This window comes from Spermophilus citellus (genome assembly GCF_964194105.1).
Source record: "Spermophilus citellus genome assembly, chromosome: 1".
Taxonomy (NCBI): Eukaryota; Metazoa; Chordata; class Mammalia; order Rodentia; family Sciuridae; genus Spermophilus; species Spermophilus citellus.
Window position 1 is genome coordinate 182,950,085 of NC_138182.1, and position 17,184 is coordinate 182,967,268.

At 36.3% G+C, this 17,184-nt stretch overlaps 2 protein-coding genes across 5 annotated transcripts in view; one reads left to right on the forward strand and one right to left on the reverse strand.

Annotated features, from left to right (window-relative positions):
- The window catches only part of FBXO38 (F-box protein 38), a 276,681-nt gene that overhangs the window by 165,334 nt on the left and 94,163 nt on the right, over positions 1-17,184 (reverse strand). The window lies entirely within an intron of this gene.
- LOC308657259 (sperm-associated acrosin inhibitor-like) overlaps positions 1-17,184 on the forward strand; it is a 52,911-nt gene that overhangs the window by 15,709 nt on the left and 20,018 nt on the right. The gene's annotated exons all lie outside the window — the stretch shown is intronic.

A 17,184-nucleotide genomic window follows, 5' to 3' on the forward strand; every position in this document is an offset into this window, starting at 1 on the left:
TCACAAGGAAAGTAAAGACAATCAAGAGCCATAAGGTAGATTAATTGTCCCCAGAATTATCAATGCAGACTGACTTGATAGAATGATGTTAGAGTTGACAAGCAAAACTCTCAGACATGAAATAATTGAGATTATTCTAAAAAACCCCAGAGGAGAATATGAACTTCCAAAATGGGGAAAGGAATTAGCTGAAGTACCCTAGCTCCAGAGGTGGGAAAAGAGATAAATTTCCATGCTCCAGAATTCAGATGCCATACATATTTGTCACATGATTCCTCTGTTTTTATGATATAGGGGAAAATCCATCAATGTAATTTTAAAGGGGCCTGGGCACTGCATTCTACTTGGTTAACCAGTTCAAAGAAATTAAACTAAACAAACAACCAATTCTTGGGTGAAATCAAATCTTGCCTGCGTTTTCTAGGGCATGAGAAATGTTCTATACAGAATTAGGAAAGGTATTTGCCAGAAAAAAAGATGAAATGCCAACATGATGAAAAAAGCAACTTGAGTCTTCAGTGAGAAGTTAGCCATTGGACCTCCTCAGGTACCTTGGAAGAATGTTGCAGAGAAACTTTCAGAATACTTACACAGCCCCATCAAGTTTCAATGAATGGAATTGGAAGGAAGGAATATTTCCTGCATCCTCCCACTTAAGAGAGAACATAGAGGAATATAGAAACTCCTGAGTTTCTATATTCCTTTATTACTCCTGAGTTTCTATATTCCTTTATACCTTTATTACTCCTTAAAAGTAAGCATACCCTTCACTCCTCTACCCTTAATATGAACAAGAAATAAGCATGTTCACCAACACAGATGGAAAAATGCTTAAGGCAACCATCACCTGTATTGCATTTAAGGGTGCATACACTTTTGAGGGTTTTGTTTATACTTCAGAGAAGCAGAGCAGTTTCATCAGAAGGACAAGACCTGGAGAAGTCCTGCCAGCAATTCTACATGTACAAGCCACTATAGCTTATGCCCCGTATTACCTTCCTCAGGAAGCAATGTACAAAAGGAGACCTCAGCTGTCTTGCTCACTCTTGCTCCCTTGTTGACTTCCACCTTGTCGAAGAGTCTCTTTTTAAGATGGCTGTAGAAGGAAAACAAAAGAGTGAATAGTGATTACACACAGAAGAGTCATGTGTCCTGGAAGTGACCTGGAACTTGCCTCATGCAGACATTATCAAAGCCATGCCTACCTCAAAAAGTAAGGGGACAAATAAGTCACAAACTAACAAGGAAGGGAGAAAACAATAAGTATTTTTATACATTTCAAATTAGATAAAATGTGAAATATTTTCAATTTTTCTTGAACAGAGACAAGAGAAGGAAAGAAAAGTAAAGTTCTAGGAACTACACTATACAAATATGGCTAGTACTTTTAAAACCTAGATAGATAGATATGATAACCACCTGGAGAGTTTGATGAAAATATTAGCATCGAAGTTCCTTCCTCAAGACTGAGATTTGATTTTCATTTTCCACCTTAGGTCCTCATTTAGTCATTGGTTATTTTTAGTACTGGAGAGAGAGCCCAGGAAAGACTTACCACTGAGACACATTCCCCAATCCCTTTTACTTTTTATTTTGAGACAGGGTCTCACAATGATGCTGAGGGTGGCCTTGAACTTGCTATCCTCCTTCCTCAATCTCCAGTCATTGGTCTGTTTTAAAGCCTCCAAGATGTCTGTATTGTGCGACCAGAGTTGGGAATGACTGAATGAGAGCCATAGAATAATCTCTGGAGCTTCATCACCTCAATCTCTATACTTCTCTAAACTGGAGCTTTCATATTTAATGGAAACCCATTATATAAACTTATCTGTGGCTAACTTCATTCATATGACATTTAAATCAGACTTTCTTTTATGGTCATTATATAAAATTGGTTCATTCTTTTTAAAGTATTATATGATGCATATAGTATTACAAAAGCATTTATTATTTTAACCATATTCATAAAGAAAATCAAATTTTAGTGATTCTCAATACTATGAGGAAGAAATTATTGTAATAGTTTATTGTTAAGAACTAAGAGCTGGGGCTGGGGATGTGGCTCAAGCGGTAGCGCGCTCGCCTGGCATGCGTGTGGCCCGGGTTCGATCCTCAGCACCACATACAAAGATGTTGTGTCCGCCGAGAACTAAAAAATAAATATTAAAAATTCTCTCTCTCTCTCTCTCACTCTCTCTCCTCTCTCACTCTCTCTTAAAAAAAAAAAAAGAACTAAGAGCTAAGAGCTAGACAACTGTGCTGTAAGTCAGTGTTTTGGGGCATACTAGGTTAGTGACTTTGTAAAATTGCATATATTCTCTGTTGTGTTATCTCATTTGTAAAAAGGGAAAATAGTGTTATTTATAATTATCCAATGATTTTTTACATACAAAATGCTTAAAACAGTGCCTGACATATTACACACAGTATTTTAATATAAAAGAAGCATTACAAAAGGGTTGAAGAATTTTAAGTAGTTAATGGAAACTTACTACATAAAAAGCTTTAACATTCGTACAAATCATACAGAGTGGAATTAGAAAACACCATTATCATGTAGAAATTATTCCAGAAAAAAACAACCTTGTTTAAATATCCAAAGATAAAAAAATATAATTCAGTGCATTAACAAAGAGAAAATCATGTTACAATATTAACCAACACCTATTTGTAATAAAATCATATTTTTTGAGGGGGGGGTGGGAATAGAATAGAGATGGGTCCTGTGTATTTAACCCAGAGTGCTTTACCACTGAGCCACATCCCTAGCCTTTTTTATTTTTTATTTTGAGACGAGGTGTCACTAAGTTTCTGAGGGTCTCACTAAGTTGCTAAGACTGACCTTGAATTAGTCCTCCTGCTTCAGCCTCCCAAGTTTCTGGGATTATAGGTATGTGCCATTGCACCTGGGTATCAGTTCTGCCATTTTTGACAAACAAATATACTCAAATTCCTGTTATCATAATCCAGATACAGTTCCCTAACCAGACCAGTTCCCCTTTTGGGCTGTAACTTAATGGTAGAGAGCTTGCCTAACATGCACAAGGTCCAGGGTTCAATGTGCCAGCACTGCCAAGAAACAATTCCCTCATGATTCTCTGTAGTCCACCCCTGTCTCTCTGTCTCCAGCCCCTGACATCCAATGGTCTGTCTTCTCTTTTCCAGAAGCCATGTAAGTGGAATCATACTATGAAGCCTTTGAGTCTGATTTCTTTCCTTTAGCATGAAGTATTTGATTTTCATCCATGCTTTGGTTTATATCAGAAGTTTGTTTCAGTTTATTGTTGAGAAGCATTTTACAGTATGAATATACCATGGTTTGCTTATCCATTTGACAGTTATGGGACATTTGAATTGCTTCCAGATTAAGGTGATTGCAAATAAAGCAATTGTAAACATTTATATAGAGGCTTTTGTGTGAATATAAAATTCCATTTCATGTGGAATACCTAGGAATAGGATTACTCAATTATATTTGTTTTCTAACTTTAGAAGAAACTACCAAAGTGATTCTAAGTGGTTGCTCCATTACACTTCTCCACTAACCATATATAGAGTTCTTGAAATTAAAATTTCTTGAAACTTGAAATTTCCAGGATTTTTGTTTTTCTTTTCTAAGTCTCTATTCGCATTCCATTGTGATTTTAATTTTCTTTTCCTAAAAAATATTGATGTTGAAAATCTTTTGATGTACATAATTGCCATCTGTATGTCATCTTCATTAAAAAGTTTTCCCCAGTTTTATTGATTATTTTTATCAAGTTTTGAAAGTTCTTTACATACTCTGACTCTAAGTCCTTTATAAGATACATGATAACATATTTTGTACTGCTCTGTGGTTTTACTTTTAATCATCTCTAAAAACAGAAATATTAGATTTTAATAAGTCTAATTTATTAAAATACATTTTCTTTTATAGATCATAAAGATCCTTTTTTTGGAACAATAATTTTATTACAGTTTTTCTGAAACAAATTTAATAAGAAACACCTCAGAAGAATGAAAGAAAGGACAGAGGAGTAGGGCAGGGGGAGTGTCCCAGGGGAGTAGTCTCTGATGTCTTCTGCAGGTGGGGACAGAGGAGACTCCTGATGTCCAGATGGATACAGAAGCTGGAACCCGTGCAGAGAAACCTGAGGTGGTTGGGACACCTTGCTCCTGTAGCTGTTCAGAGTCCACATGACTGATGCCCACTCAAGGTGTCAGGATCCACAGAGAACAGGGTCCTCTGGCTGCCCCCTGGTATTGTCTGGTCAGCTCTCCCCTTCATTGGAGCCTCACTTCATGAATCTGGCAGGTTTCTGCTCTTACATTGGAGCCACCCCATTGCTGACACATGGTATGCAACAGCACAGTTGTCGGACACAGGTAGCAATCCCCCTAGTTACCCGCTTCCAGAGCTTTCTGCTGGCGTGGAGTTGCCCAGAGTCAGACTGGGAGGCTAACCCAGGTGTGGGGGTTCTTGCAAGTAGGAAATGGAAATAAATGGCTGTCCCTCCTGATGCACTTCTGCCCTGTCTATTTCGACTCCTCAGGCAGGGGAGGACTGCTAGCCATATATAGAGAGGTAGGTGTGAAGGGCAGGTTTTACTGGGGCTCCTTATTAGGAGGACAGTAGAATGGGAAGGATTCAGGGGGCATGGGTGAGGCTTAACCATGGGAAGCACAGGCTTCCCCTGGAACACGCAGCCCTGCCCCTGGCTTTTCTGGTGCTGGAGCAGGAGGGTAAGTAGCCATGTTTGTATAATTATATCAAAATGGATTCTATTTTCATTTATACCTAAAAAGAACCAAATAAATAAATGGGAATACCCTATGGAATTTAAATGAGTTAGCTAGTATAAAACAATTCAAACTAAGCAAAAGAATTAACACAAACCTAATTAGAGTAAAATTTTTGATTGAGGTGATCATGGAGTAAAACACAGCTTCTGAATGATTCAAACTTATACTAGATGTTTTACAGTTTGAGCAATAGAAGCATAGAAGTTATTCTAGGGATAATGGTGAAATTCTACTTCTGAATTCATATGAAAATAAGAGTGTACAACCTGATTTTGGATCAGGATATCCCAATGGGGTAACCACTATTAATAGTTTGGCTATTTAGTGATTAAAGTCCTACATGATCAATACAATGTTGTTGTTGTTGTTGTTGTTTTTTGACACATCATTTTGTTCTTCATAATAGACTCTTGAGATCCTTAGCTAAATACCCTGAAAGTGCATAGGTATACTATAGTCTCTTTTTATCGAATTGCAAGGCAAAAGTCACATAAATTAAAGTGGATGCCATTTGCTGCACAGATAGGGTCATAGCTCTCAGTGGGATTTACTGGAAAATGCTTGATGTCACTACACTCAGGCTATAAAATCAGAAGACAGCATGACATGTCAGATATTAAACAGCTGAATAGACTCTTAACTGTGCATCTTTTGAGGTTTTTCCAATGGGCCATGTCGGAGTCCAGCTCCAACAGGGGGTCTCAGGAGACGAACGGATGGTGAGGAGTCCGCAAAAGGTGGGTAGAGAAACAACACAGATACCAAAGTGAAGGTGCTGAATCCCAATCTTTACTTGTGAAGTTAATCATATATACATATATACTTTTGATTTTGGCAGGCTCACAGTACTTTGTGGTTATAAAACAGGAATCATTATTTTTTTGGGGGGGGAGTCATATTTTTTTTATTGTTGGTCGTTCAAAACATTACATAGTTCTTAATATATCATATTTCACAGTTTGATTCAAGTGGGTTATGAACTCTGTATACGGGGTAAAAATAGGAATCATTATTTAAAGAAACAAAATATTATGTAGCTACAATTAGAATAGAAGAATGTATTTTGGCTTATGCATAAGCAAGCATTTTTCCTTTCAGTTCGAGTTTTGCTTTGAGCTGTTTCTGCTTAGTTAACTTTTAATAATAGTTAGAAATGTCCCAGACTATTGGCCTATACCTTGACTATTCTTTCTTGACTTACTGACTGGAACCGGTGCCACGGTTACGGCAAGTGGTTAACTTGCTATTAATTTTAATCAAACAAGAGTAAGAGCACAAACCATTGTGCGCAGGAACAAGTTGCCCAGTACTAAGCACTAATCTGTCTTCTTAACATTAATTCTTCTTCTCTAGATTTTAATTTATTTCTCAAAAACTTCCTTGACAGGAATACAGGGAGTTTTTCATTAGACATTAACAATTTACGCTCCACAGCTGAATCATTGCATTTAGAGCAAACAGATCTATTCTTTAGAAGTAGTTGCATTAATTGGGAAAGTCATGTTTTTTCCTTCATACTTAATGGTCATATGAGAAGTCGCAACTATACCTATTAAAGGAATACAAAAACAAACCAGCCCATTCCCAGAAACATACTGTGCTCCTCCAGAGGATGGACACCTTTTGCCATCCACCTCAGTAGGGCCTTGCCATTGCCTGAGTCAGGGGAGGGGCACAGCAGGGCCATTTTATATTTGTGGCATCAAGCATAATTTATCACATCTAATTCTTGTTACAGTTATGTATTTGAATAAATAAATGAATAAATGCAAGACATATATTACCTTAGACTTTATAATTTCTTTATGGTGAGTACATTCAAATTCCTGTCTTCTGACTATTTTGAGATACATAATTGAAATTGTTCATGATATTCACTCTGCTTTGCCATAGAACAACATCACTTTTTCCTCCTGTCAAACAATAGCATTGTACCCATTGACCGACCTCTTTCCTTTCCCCTCTATCTCCCCTATACAACTTAGAAAGTCTTCCATAAAAGTAGAAGAGAAAGAAAATAGTTGTATTATTGATTAAGCATTAAACCAGAATTTGATGTGCACAGGCTAGCTGCTGAAGAGACTTAAAGATCAGAAAAACACCTACCTTTTCGTATAGCCATGCAGCCACAACTATGTCAAACCTTTTCTTGAGATAATAAAAAACTACTTCCCAAGCATAAGGACCAAAGAAGTTCTACTGGCCACACATAACAATTCATCCTAAATTCAGATAACTATGGTGGCCATTTTTTTTTTGTTGTTGTTGTTAATTATTCTTATCCAAATCATGGTAAAATTTCACATTCCTGTAACATATAACTAGTTAGAATTTGGAACCAAACACCAAAATTAAATTCCCATGGAGATGGGAACAAAGGGGTGTGCTATTTGAGTATGTCCCCTAAAAGTCCATGTGGTAAAGATTTGGTCCCCAGCATGGCAGTAGTGTGAGGGGTGGAACCCTTGAGGGGTAGTGCCTAGTGGGCATTTTAAAGTCATTAGGTTTGTGCCATAGAAGGAGACAGTGGGACCTCTGCCCCTTCTTCCTCTTTTTCACTTTCTGGCTATGAAGTGAAAGGCTTTGCTCTGCCAGGCATTCACACTATTATGTGCCACCACAGGCTCTAAGCAACGGGGACAAATGATGATCAGCTAAAACCTCCAAAACTAGGAGCCAAAATAAGCATTTTTTTTCTTTATAAGTTGATTAAGTCAGTTATTTGTTTCAGTAATTCAAGTCTGACTTACACTGAGTGCTATCTTCCTGGAGGTTTACATCTCAAAGAGCTCACATTGCAAAAGTTGGTTAAAGGATTGACCTTAAAATGATTTCTACACATATCTAATGAGCAGGGGAAAAATCCACAATTACAAGTCTTTTAAAGTAAGTGCTCTAAGAAAAGGGAACTGAAGTTCCTCCCTCTTTGCATTATGAAAAAAAAAATTAAATTTTACTTTATTTTTAGTTTGTATAGACACACACATTTTACTATTTTGTCCTGTGTGATCCACAATCAATTACTGGTACCTGTGCAGGTAGTTGTAACATTTCTAAAAAGTCAGTTATCAATTTTCTATGAGATAATTTAATTCTTATTCTAGTAAAAGTACGCTATTTTCCAATTTTATGTTGTGTAATAGAAACCAAACACATGTTATCTGTACATATATTCTTTGTATCCAGAATCAAGAATCTCAGCTTTAGTAGCTCCCATTATCTCATCTGTTTATGCAGCTTTAATTCTATATAAGGCCTGAGCCTCCAAAATTTCATAAGAACTTGCCAGAGCATAGGAAATCTTAAGTTGGCCAATTTTATCCCAAGCATCTAACCTGTCGGTAAACATTAACAAAAATGCAATATGAACAGAAATCTCAGATAAGTCAATTCCCTTTTTCTCTTCATCCGAAAAAATACTTAGTGTCTCTGACTAGGAATGGAAAAGAGGAGTCTGTTACACACAGTTATGTTTACATAAGATTACTATCTCTAAATTTTGAACTTCAAGGTAGTGACAGGCTGTATCTGACTAAAGATCAGAGCAAGGAGTACAGCACACTGATGGAAGAACATAAGGAGTACTTTATAACATGGCCAGATTGTCCTTGTAGGGGGGCAGGTGAATAATTCAGGCAAACAGTTGTAAATTGAAGTATAGCCAAGATATCTCAATAATAGTGAGAGATGTTTCAGAATCCCTTCCCCTTGATATTATGCCTTTTGATGCTTCAAAGATTGATGGTTCTGGAAATAAATATACAAGGGAGTTAGATGGGGAGCTATGACAAGTTGTGCTAAACAGTGAGTACTAGCTGGGCATGGCACATGCCTGTAATTATGAAAAATTAAATTTTATTTTGCTTATTTTTAGTTTATATAAACACACACATTTTACTATTTTGTCCTGTGTAATCCACAATCAATCAATTACTGGCACCTGTGCAGGTACTTGTAACGTTTCTAAAAAGTCAGTTATCAATTTTCTATGAGGTAATTTAGTTCTAAGTAAAAGTTTAATTCTACTGCAGGCTACAAGTCAGTTTGACTCTGATTATAGATATTGAAAAATTGCTAGACGCTGTTTCAGTTATTCTATATTAGAATATCAGATTCTCCTAATTTCACTAAGGATGTTGATTTTAATAAGCCATTCTTCTAACTTGCTTCTGGACCTACCTTATGTGCTACTTAATAACTAGTGGCTTAGCATATTTCCTAATGACAGAGCTATATTTTGCAGGCATTATCAGGAACCTCATTTCCATGACACAGAACAATCATCTTTTGAAACTTCAGTGATTATAGCTTTAACTTTCAAATGTTATTATTTTTATTCAACATAAAACGTGACGGAAAATGCCTTTGTTTTTGCCTCAAAAATTTCCTAAATCGGCTTTTGTCCTTTCCTGTCACATCTGTCTCTATACTTCCATAACCATGCACTTCTCCAGTGGTCACTGCCCACAAATCCATCAGAGAGGACACCCTTCTCTCCTAACCATCACTTCCCTACAGTTAACTGAGGTCATCCTTACATTCCCAACATTCCATTCCTTAGTTCTTTAATCTAGTAACCATCACATTCTGTAGCACATGAGTTAATGTCTTTCTTTACTAAAAAATTTTGACTTGTGAACATGGAGAGATAAGCTTGTTAATATTTCAGATATGATATTTTCATGTACTTTTATTTCTCCCTCTCTCCTCTTCTTTTAATCTCTTCCCATTGGAATTTCTCTTTTGGGACTACCATTACGTATAGGCTAGTGTTCTAAATGTTGTCCCATATTTCATATTTGTTCATTTTGCTTCATCCTTTCTTCTCTCTGTTCTTTGATGTGCATAATGTCTATGGATTTCTTATTAAAGTCACTAATTCTTCTTTTATGTCAAATTTACTATTGAAACTGGAGTTACACTTGATTTCATGCTTCTGCTGGCAGGTGGGGTCTGCATAGGCTGCAGGTCTCTGTGGTGGAGAAGTGTTGCAGCTCTGAATGACACACCATGCCCTCCTGTGTGGCAGCAGACCCTGGAAGTTCCTCTTCAGTTTCTTCTTCTTTCTGGATTCTTTACCCATGTATTAAAAGAATTAAATCCACAGACTAGGATGAGTGAGTATAATGGTAGGATTTATTGAAGAATAGGTAAAAGAATTCTTGCAGTACAAGAGGGGACCATGTGCTGCTCTAGGGGAGCCATGTCACTACTATTAGCCCCTTAAAAAAAAAAAAAAATATATATATATATATATATATATATATATATATATATATATATATATATACTTTCAGATATTATTATGCTTTTCAATTGCAAAATTTCTATTTGGCTCTCTTTGGAAACATAGTCCTATCTCTTTATTGATATTCTCTATTGGGTGTGGCATCATCATCGTATCTTCTATCACCTTTTAAACCAACTTTTCTTTAGCTCTGTGAACAAAATGATAACAACTGCTTTGAAGTTTTTTTCCTTTCAAACCCAGCATTTGATGTCTTGCATAGGAGTTGCTATTGCCTCCTTTTTCCCCCAGTGTATGGATCATACTTTCCTCTTTGTTGGTAATTTAATATTTTAGAAAATATATAGGAGGAACTCTGGAAAACTTTAATTACTACCCCACTCCCCAGGATATTCATTTTCATTTGTTGGTTGTTGCTTTATTTATTGACTGGCTGGGTGATTTTAGCACTGTTCACTCTCATTTCAGCCAATGATGTTAAGTCTCTGCTGTTGCATTTGAAGGAGAGACAACTTTGGGCATGCCTAGAGTCATCTTGAATGAATGACAACAGTACAGTTTGGGCTCTCCCATTCTTTATCTGAACACATCTGCCTGTTATGCTCCTCTAATTATTGGGAAATTATTCAATTGTTTATAACTATGTCTTGGGAGACCAATTCCTCTACAAGCTAATTTAATGGAATTGAATCACCTTGGGTGGGGTAGTTTCAAGGTCAGTGCTTGTTATTTGTTCTTTCCACAGGCGGGCTCCTCCCAGCATTTTTATTTGAGTTCTGTTCCCCACACTAGTGACCTGAATCTAGGCTTTACCTTCATTAGGTCCATGAACCTTTTCCCAATTTCATTCACGACAACTGCTGTTTCTGTGAGGGCAGGTGGTTTAAATTTACTAATAAGCTTTGTAAATGAAGTCAATTCTTAGAGAAAAGTTCCAGAGCTCTTTAATGGCCTGCTTCTCCTTGAAGGCAGGATCCCTGAGTTCTTCAGATCTAAGTATGGTGACCACGGCAAGCATCTTTCTAAGTGATACCTACATTTTGAGTAACAACACATTCAGAAAGAGTGGCAAGCTTCATTCTGAGTGACACCCACATTCTAGGAGCTGAGTGCTTGGTTCAGCAGTAGCCCGAGATTCACTTAAAGTATGATACATTTCAAATCATTTAACATAAAATGTAAGAATATTCACCAGTGGAGACCAATGGTGTGGTCTGCACTTCAATCCCCATCCTTTCTTATTTCCTATCCCAGAAATTTACATTCTATTCTTTCTCTTTTCCAGGGTTCCCTACATCTGGCTACACCCAAAACTTTACTTATTTTTTATTCATTTTTTTTTGTACCATGAATGGACTCAGGAACTCTTAAAGACTAAGCCACATCCTCAACCCTTTTATTTTTTATTTTGAGACAGCATCTCACTGAGTTGTTTAGGCCTCTATAAATTGCTGAGGTTGCTTTGAACTTGTGATCCTCTGGCCTCAGGCTCCTGGGCTGCTGGGATTACAGACATGCACCACTACACCTGGCTTGCACCCAAGAAACTTTACAAACATACCAATGACGAGCACTCATCTATTAATTATTGAGTCACAGTCTTGTTGATGAATGTCACATCCACTGACTAAGATTTCTCCAGGCAATTCCCATACGCATTTAGTTTTTTAAGCTACTACTAGGTATAGATACTTACTGAATTAAAATTTCTTCTCTTTCTTCTTTCTCCTGCTTGATTCTGTCAGTCCATTCCAATTCATCTGCTTGGAAAGAGTTCACATATCATATCTGTCTTAGGATCTGTAGCTACACTTATTACCCACTCTCCTCAGAAGATCATAAGGTCAACTTGTCCTCATGTCTCCTGCTGAGTGAAGATCTACTGGGGAGTTCTTAGGAGGCACCTCTTATGACCTACTTTCCAGCCTCCAGGGAGAACACAAAATACCTTTGTATTTTATTTGTGATGGGCCATCTGTCTTACCCCCATTAGCTCCTCACTCAAAGATCAATAAAAAACATAGCTAGAAGGTGTTAGATGAGGAGGAAAAGTGAACAAGATAGCCACATCTTACAGAGCTATTGTCCTTAAATCCATTATTCTTCTGTGTGAAGTAGGTCATATGGAGAATCTAGGAAACCCTATATGTTGTATTGTTATGAGTGTTGTTTCAAATTGCTCCTTTCAGAAATAATGGCTCCCATTTTTCTAAAGAAGACACAATTTCTTTTTCTAGTTGTAGAGGGACATAATATCTTCATTTTATTTATTTATTTTTATGTGGTGCTGAGGATGAAATCCAGTGTCTCACATGTGCTAGCAAGTGCTCTACCACTGAGCTACAACTCCAACCAGGAAGACACAATTTCAAGTGAAAATGTTACTTTAAATGCAGTCAGGTTCTTGTGTGGGCTTATGCAAAGATCTAGAGGTCATATACTCCTTCTAATGTTTTCACAGAGGTTTGTCTTGGGCTTTCTGTTACATCTCTTGGAAGGCCTTTGTAGAAAGAGAGGGAATAGTTTACTTTGACTAGGAATCTGAGCAATTGGAGAAGTATTTATTTATTTATTTATTTATGAAAGCAGAATGCATTACAATTACAATTCTTATTACACATATAGAGCACAATTTTTCATATCTATGGTTGTATACACAGTATATTCACACCAATTTGTGTCTTCATACCTGTACTTTGGATAATAATGACCATAATATTCCACTATCATTTATAACCCCATGCTCCCTCCCTTCCCCTCCAACTCCTCGGCCCTATCTAAAGTTTGCCTATTCCTCACATGCTCCCTCTCCCTATCTCAGTGTAAGTCAGCCTCCTTATGTCAAAGAAAATACTTGGCATTCAGTTATTTGGGATTGGCTAACTTCACTTAGCATTATCTTCTCTAACTCCATCCATTTACCTGCAAATGCCATGATTTTATTCTCTTTTATTGCTGAGTAGTATTCCATTGTGTATATATGCCACTTTTTTTTTATCCATTCATCTATTGAAGGGCATCTAGGTTGGTTCCACAGTTTAGCTATTGTGAATTGTGCTGCTATAAACGTTGATGTGGCTGTGTCCCTGTAGTATGCTGTTTTTATGTCCTTTGGGTATAGTCTGAGGAGAGGGATAAAAAGTAGGCCCTGATCTCCATCATGTGGGATTAGGCCCCAACTTCCTTAATAAGACTCCTGCAGTGCAAGAATTAAAATCAAGAATCAATAAATGGGATGGACTCAAAAAGTTTCTTCTCAACAAAAGAAACAATCTGTGAGGTGAATAGAGAGCCTACATCTTGGGAGCAAATCTTTACCCCCTCACACATCAGATAGAGCACTAATCTCTGGGGTTTATAAAGAACTCAAAAAGCACACACAAAAATAATAACCCAAGCAATAAGTGGGCCAAGGACCTGAACAGACACTTCTCAGAAGAGGATATACAATCAACAAATATATGAAAAAATATTCATCATCTCTAGCAATTAGAGAAATGGAAATCAAAACTACTCTAAGATTTCATCTCACCCCAGTCAGAATGGCAGCTATTATGAAGACAAACAATTGTTGGTGAGGATGTGGGGAAAAAGGTACACTCATATACTGCTGGTGGGACTGCAAATTGGTGCAGTCCATATGGAAAGCAGTATGGAGATTTCTTGGAAAATTGGGAATGGAGAAATTTCTTTACAAGTAAAAACTTCATAATATTGGGCCCTGGATTCCATTTGCCTATCCTTTGAAAACAGGCAATGTATCCGTGTGCCATTGTAACAACTGTTTGAAGGATTTCTTCCACAGACTTTAATCAAATGTATTTATTCACATTATGGTTCAAATCTATTTTCATCATTTTGGCATTTGCTCTTTATTCTGGTGAGTAAATTTTCCAGTCCTGGGTAGAATACATCATATATCCCTTAGAAATGGAGTGCTTTTTTTTTCTTCCTTTTTTAAAAATTGGGTTTGAAGTTCTTAAACTGTAAAATGACAGAAAACTATAAACTCTTTTACAATATTTTACAATGGATGTCTCTGCTTATTTCCCATGTTAGAGAAGTAGAGATTGGTTTACAATGGGCAGTAGAATTTAGTGCTTTGTTCATTGCTATACTATAGGACTTCAACTGTTTTTTTTAGTGTTGGTGTTTTTTGAAAATTGGATTGCATTGTTAAATGCAAAGGGCAGGGAAGAGATGATCTCTTCTAGATACGATATTGCTAGAGAATCCAATTTTACAGTTATTTCTTAGCTATCAATTCTGAGTCTGTGAAATTAAGGCCTTTTGTAAGGGAAGAACTTGTTCATAGTCTTTTTTTTTTTTTTTTTTAATATCAGGAATCGAACCCAGAAGCACTTGACCAGTGAGCCACATCTGCAGGCCCATCTTTAATTTTTTTTTTTTTTTAAATTTTGAGACAGAGTCTCACTAAGTTTCTTGGGGCCTCGCTAAGTTGTTGAGGCTGGTTTTGAACCTTCAATCCTCCTGCCTCAGCCTTCTGAGCCACTGTGATTACAGGTGTGCACCCCCACATCCAGCTCATTCATACTTTTTTCTTAAAGCTCAAGTCTATGAATTTCAGAATAAAGTAGAAGTTAGGTATTAAACAAGGTCCTTATATTAGATCAGAACTGGTTCATATTTAAATAACTTCATGAAGGTCATTTTCTTGCATCCCAGAAAACCATCTCTTCCGTAAATCTCTTAAGAATGAGTACCTTTATGCGGAAGGGTAGGAATTATTGAAAATAACACATAGCACTGTTTTTCATAGAGCTGTATTAATTTGGGTATTAACTGTACTTTAAGATTTGGGTACATTAGAAAATTTGAGTTTTTGCTATTGGCATAACATTCTCATCTCTTTGGTAGCAGTTTCTTGAGTAGGTCAATGATTGAATGAATTTATTCAATCATTGTAGGTATGGAATTCTTACCTCTTTTTTTTTGAATTCTTACCTTTTAAAATGGTTCTTTGGTTGTAAAAAATGCTATTTTAAAAAACCACACAAGAATTGGGTACGTTATTACTAGTTCATTTGGAATTTGAAAAATGTAAACTTTAAAACTGTTTTTTAGTGTTCCAAGTCAAAGCAAAATTGGCCAAACTAAAAATAACACATATTTTTAATTCTTGATCTATCAATCAATAATTAAAATATGTGTACACCAAGACCAAGTGAAGACTCATCTAGCAAGACCAAGTAACTCATATAGCAAGCATTAAAAAGACACATTGGCATTGTCTACACCAAGTTACAATGTATTTGTTCTATCCAAAATTCCAATTGTTGGCATTTATTTGCTGTTGTGTACAAGACTGAGATGTGTAAATGTATATTTAGAGTAGAACTGTTTATCCTAACAAAGCAAAAGGAAATAAAGTACCACCCCTATTATCAATTTTTAGGAATATAAATTACAATTATTTCTGTGTATTCACAAAGTTGAATACTACATATATGTGAAAATAAATGTGCCATGGCTCTAAATATCTCTCTATATATTTGTCATGAGGATTTATTTTTATTTATTTTTATTTTTTTATTTTTTGTATTTTATTTTTTTATTGATTATTTAAAGCATTACATAGCTCATGATATATCATCTTTCATACCTTTGACTCAAATTGTGTTTTGAACTCCCATTTTCACCCCAAACACAGATTGCAGAATCACATCTGTTACATATTCACATTTTTACATAATGTCATATTAGTGACTGTTGTATTCTGCTACCTTTCCTATCCCCTACGAGGATTTATTTTTAAAAAGTCATTCACGAATATGTACAGCTATGTGTTTTTTTGTGTGTGAATTAACAAGACACAGAAAACTATATAAAATATAGTGAAAGTATGCATTGTTGTAAGCAATTGAAAAAGGAGGCAGGGAATATTAAACGTAGCATCCAGATTTCCTGTTAGTGTGGTGGGAGTGAGGGAGTTGTGGTCTGGGAGGGGAAGGTTATGGATGATAGGAGGTGCTAACTACGTTATAAAAATACATTAAACCAGTTTCTTAATTAAAGGCTTCTATAAAAATATTGAGAATCATATATTATTTATTTGGCTATGGGTATATAAGTTCATGTCTTTAAACCTAAATATAGATTATGTATTTTTCTCATTTTGGAAGTATGGCATATCCTATTAAGATTTAAGAAGATTGTAGTCAAATGTTCACTACCTAATAAACTTTTTCTTTCTCTATTTTACAGCCAGACTGCAGTGTGTATGATCATTTTTCAAATATTTGTAAAAAAGAATATTTTCCAGTCTGTGCTACTAATGACTTTTAGTGCAATACATGTATGTTCTGCACTGCATTGAAATAAGAACATAAGAGTAAATATTTGTTCTTCTTAAGTAATAAAGAAATCATCACAAAATGATAGGAAAATTCATGTTGCCGATAATCTAAGTACAGCACATAATGAAAATATTCATAATAGTTTTGTATAAGCCAAGGGAACACACTTCTATCTTCACTTAAAATTGTTATTCCTGAAAGTAGTATTTGAATTATCACCATAGTCATGCTGGATGTTCTGCAGAGACATAAAACAGATACATAATTTACTACTAAAGACCAACTTAGTAGCCAGTGTGATTTATTTCCAAAGCTGTGATGATAAACAAAAGCAGCATAATTGAGCAAGAATGGGAATGACCGCAGCATTCCAAAAGTCTATGTGGGCACTAGGTTTCCTGATGCTAGAAAGGAACTCATAGGATTGTCAACTGTGATGTCCTTCCAGACCTTCCTGAGAGTGTAGGGCATCTCTAGCCTGAACTCCCTGCTCTCTCCCCTTCACCCTGAAGCAGCTGGTGGTTAAAGGTTCACCAGTCTTCTCTATCTTAGGCCCCATTTTCTTACAAAGGTGTTTCCTATTGTGAAATCTTTGCCAAGTTACTTCCAAAACTGTTTGCCTCTTGTAGGACCTGGAATAAAGCACTTCCTAATTCCATTTTCTTAGGTCACATCTGAAGCCCAAGTTGTGGCTGAGTGAGTAGCCAGGACTGAGTGTTCCCACAGTGGAGAAAGCACCTCTGTGGGATGGAGGAGCAGGGAGCCTACCTCCTGTAGAAGTGAAGTACAACCTCCCCATCATGACTCAAGTTCAAGCCTCCTTTAGAAGCATAT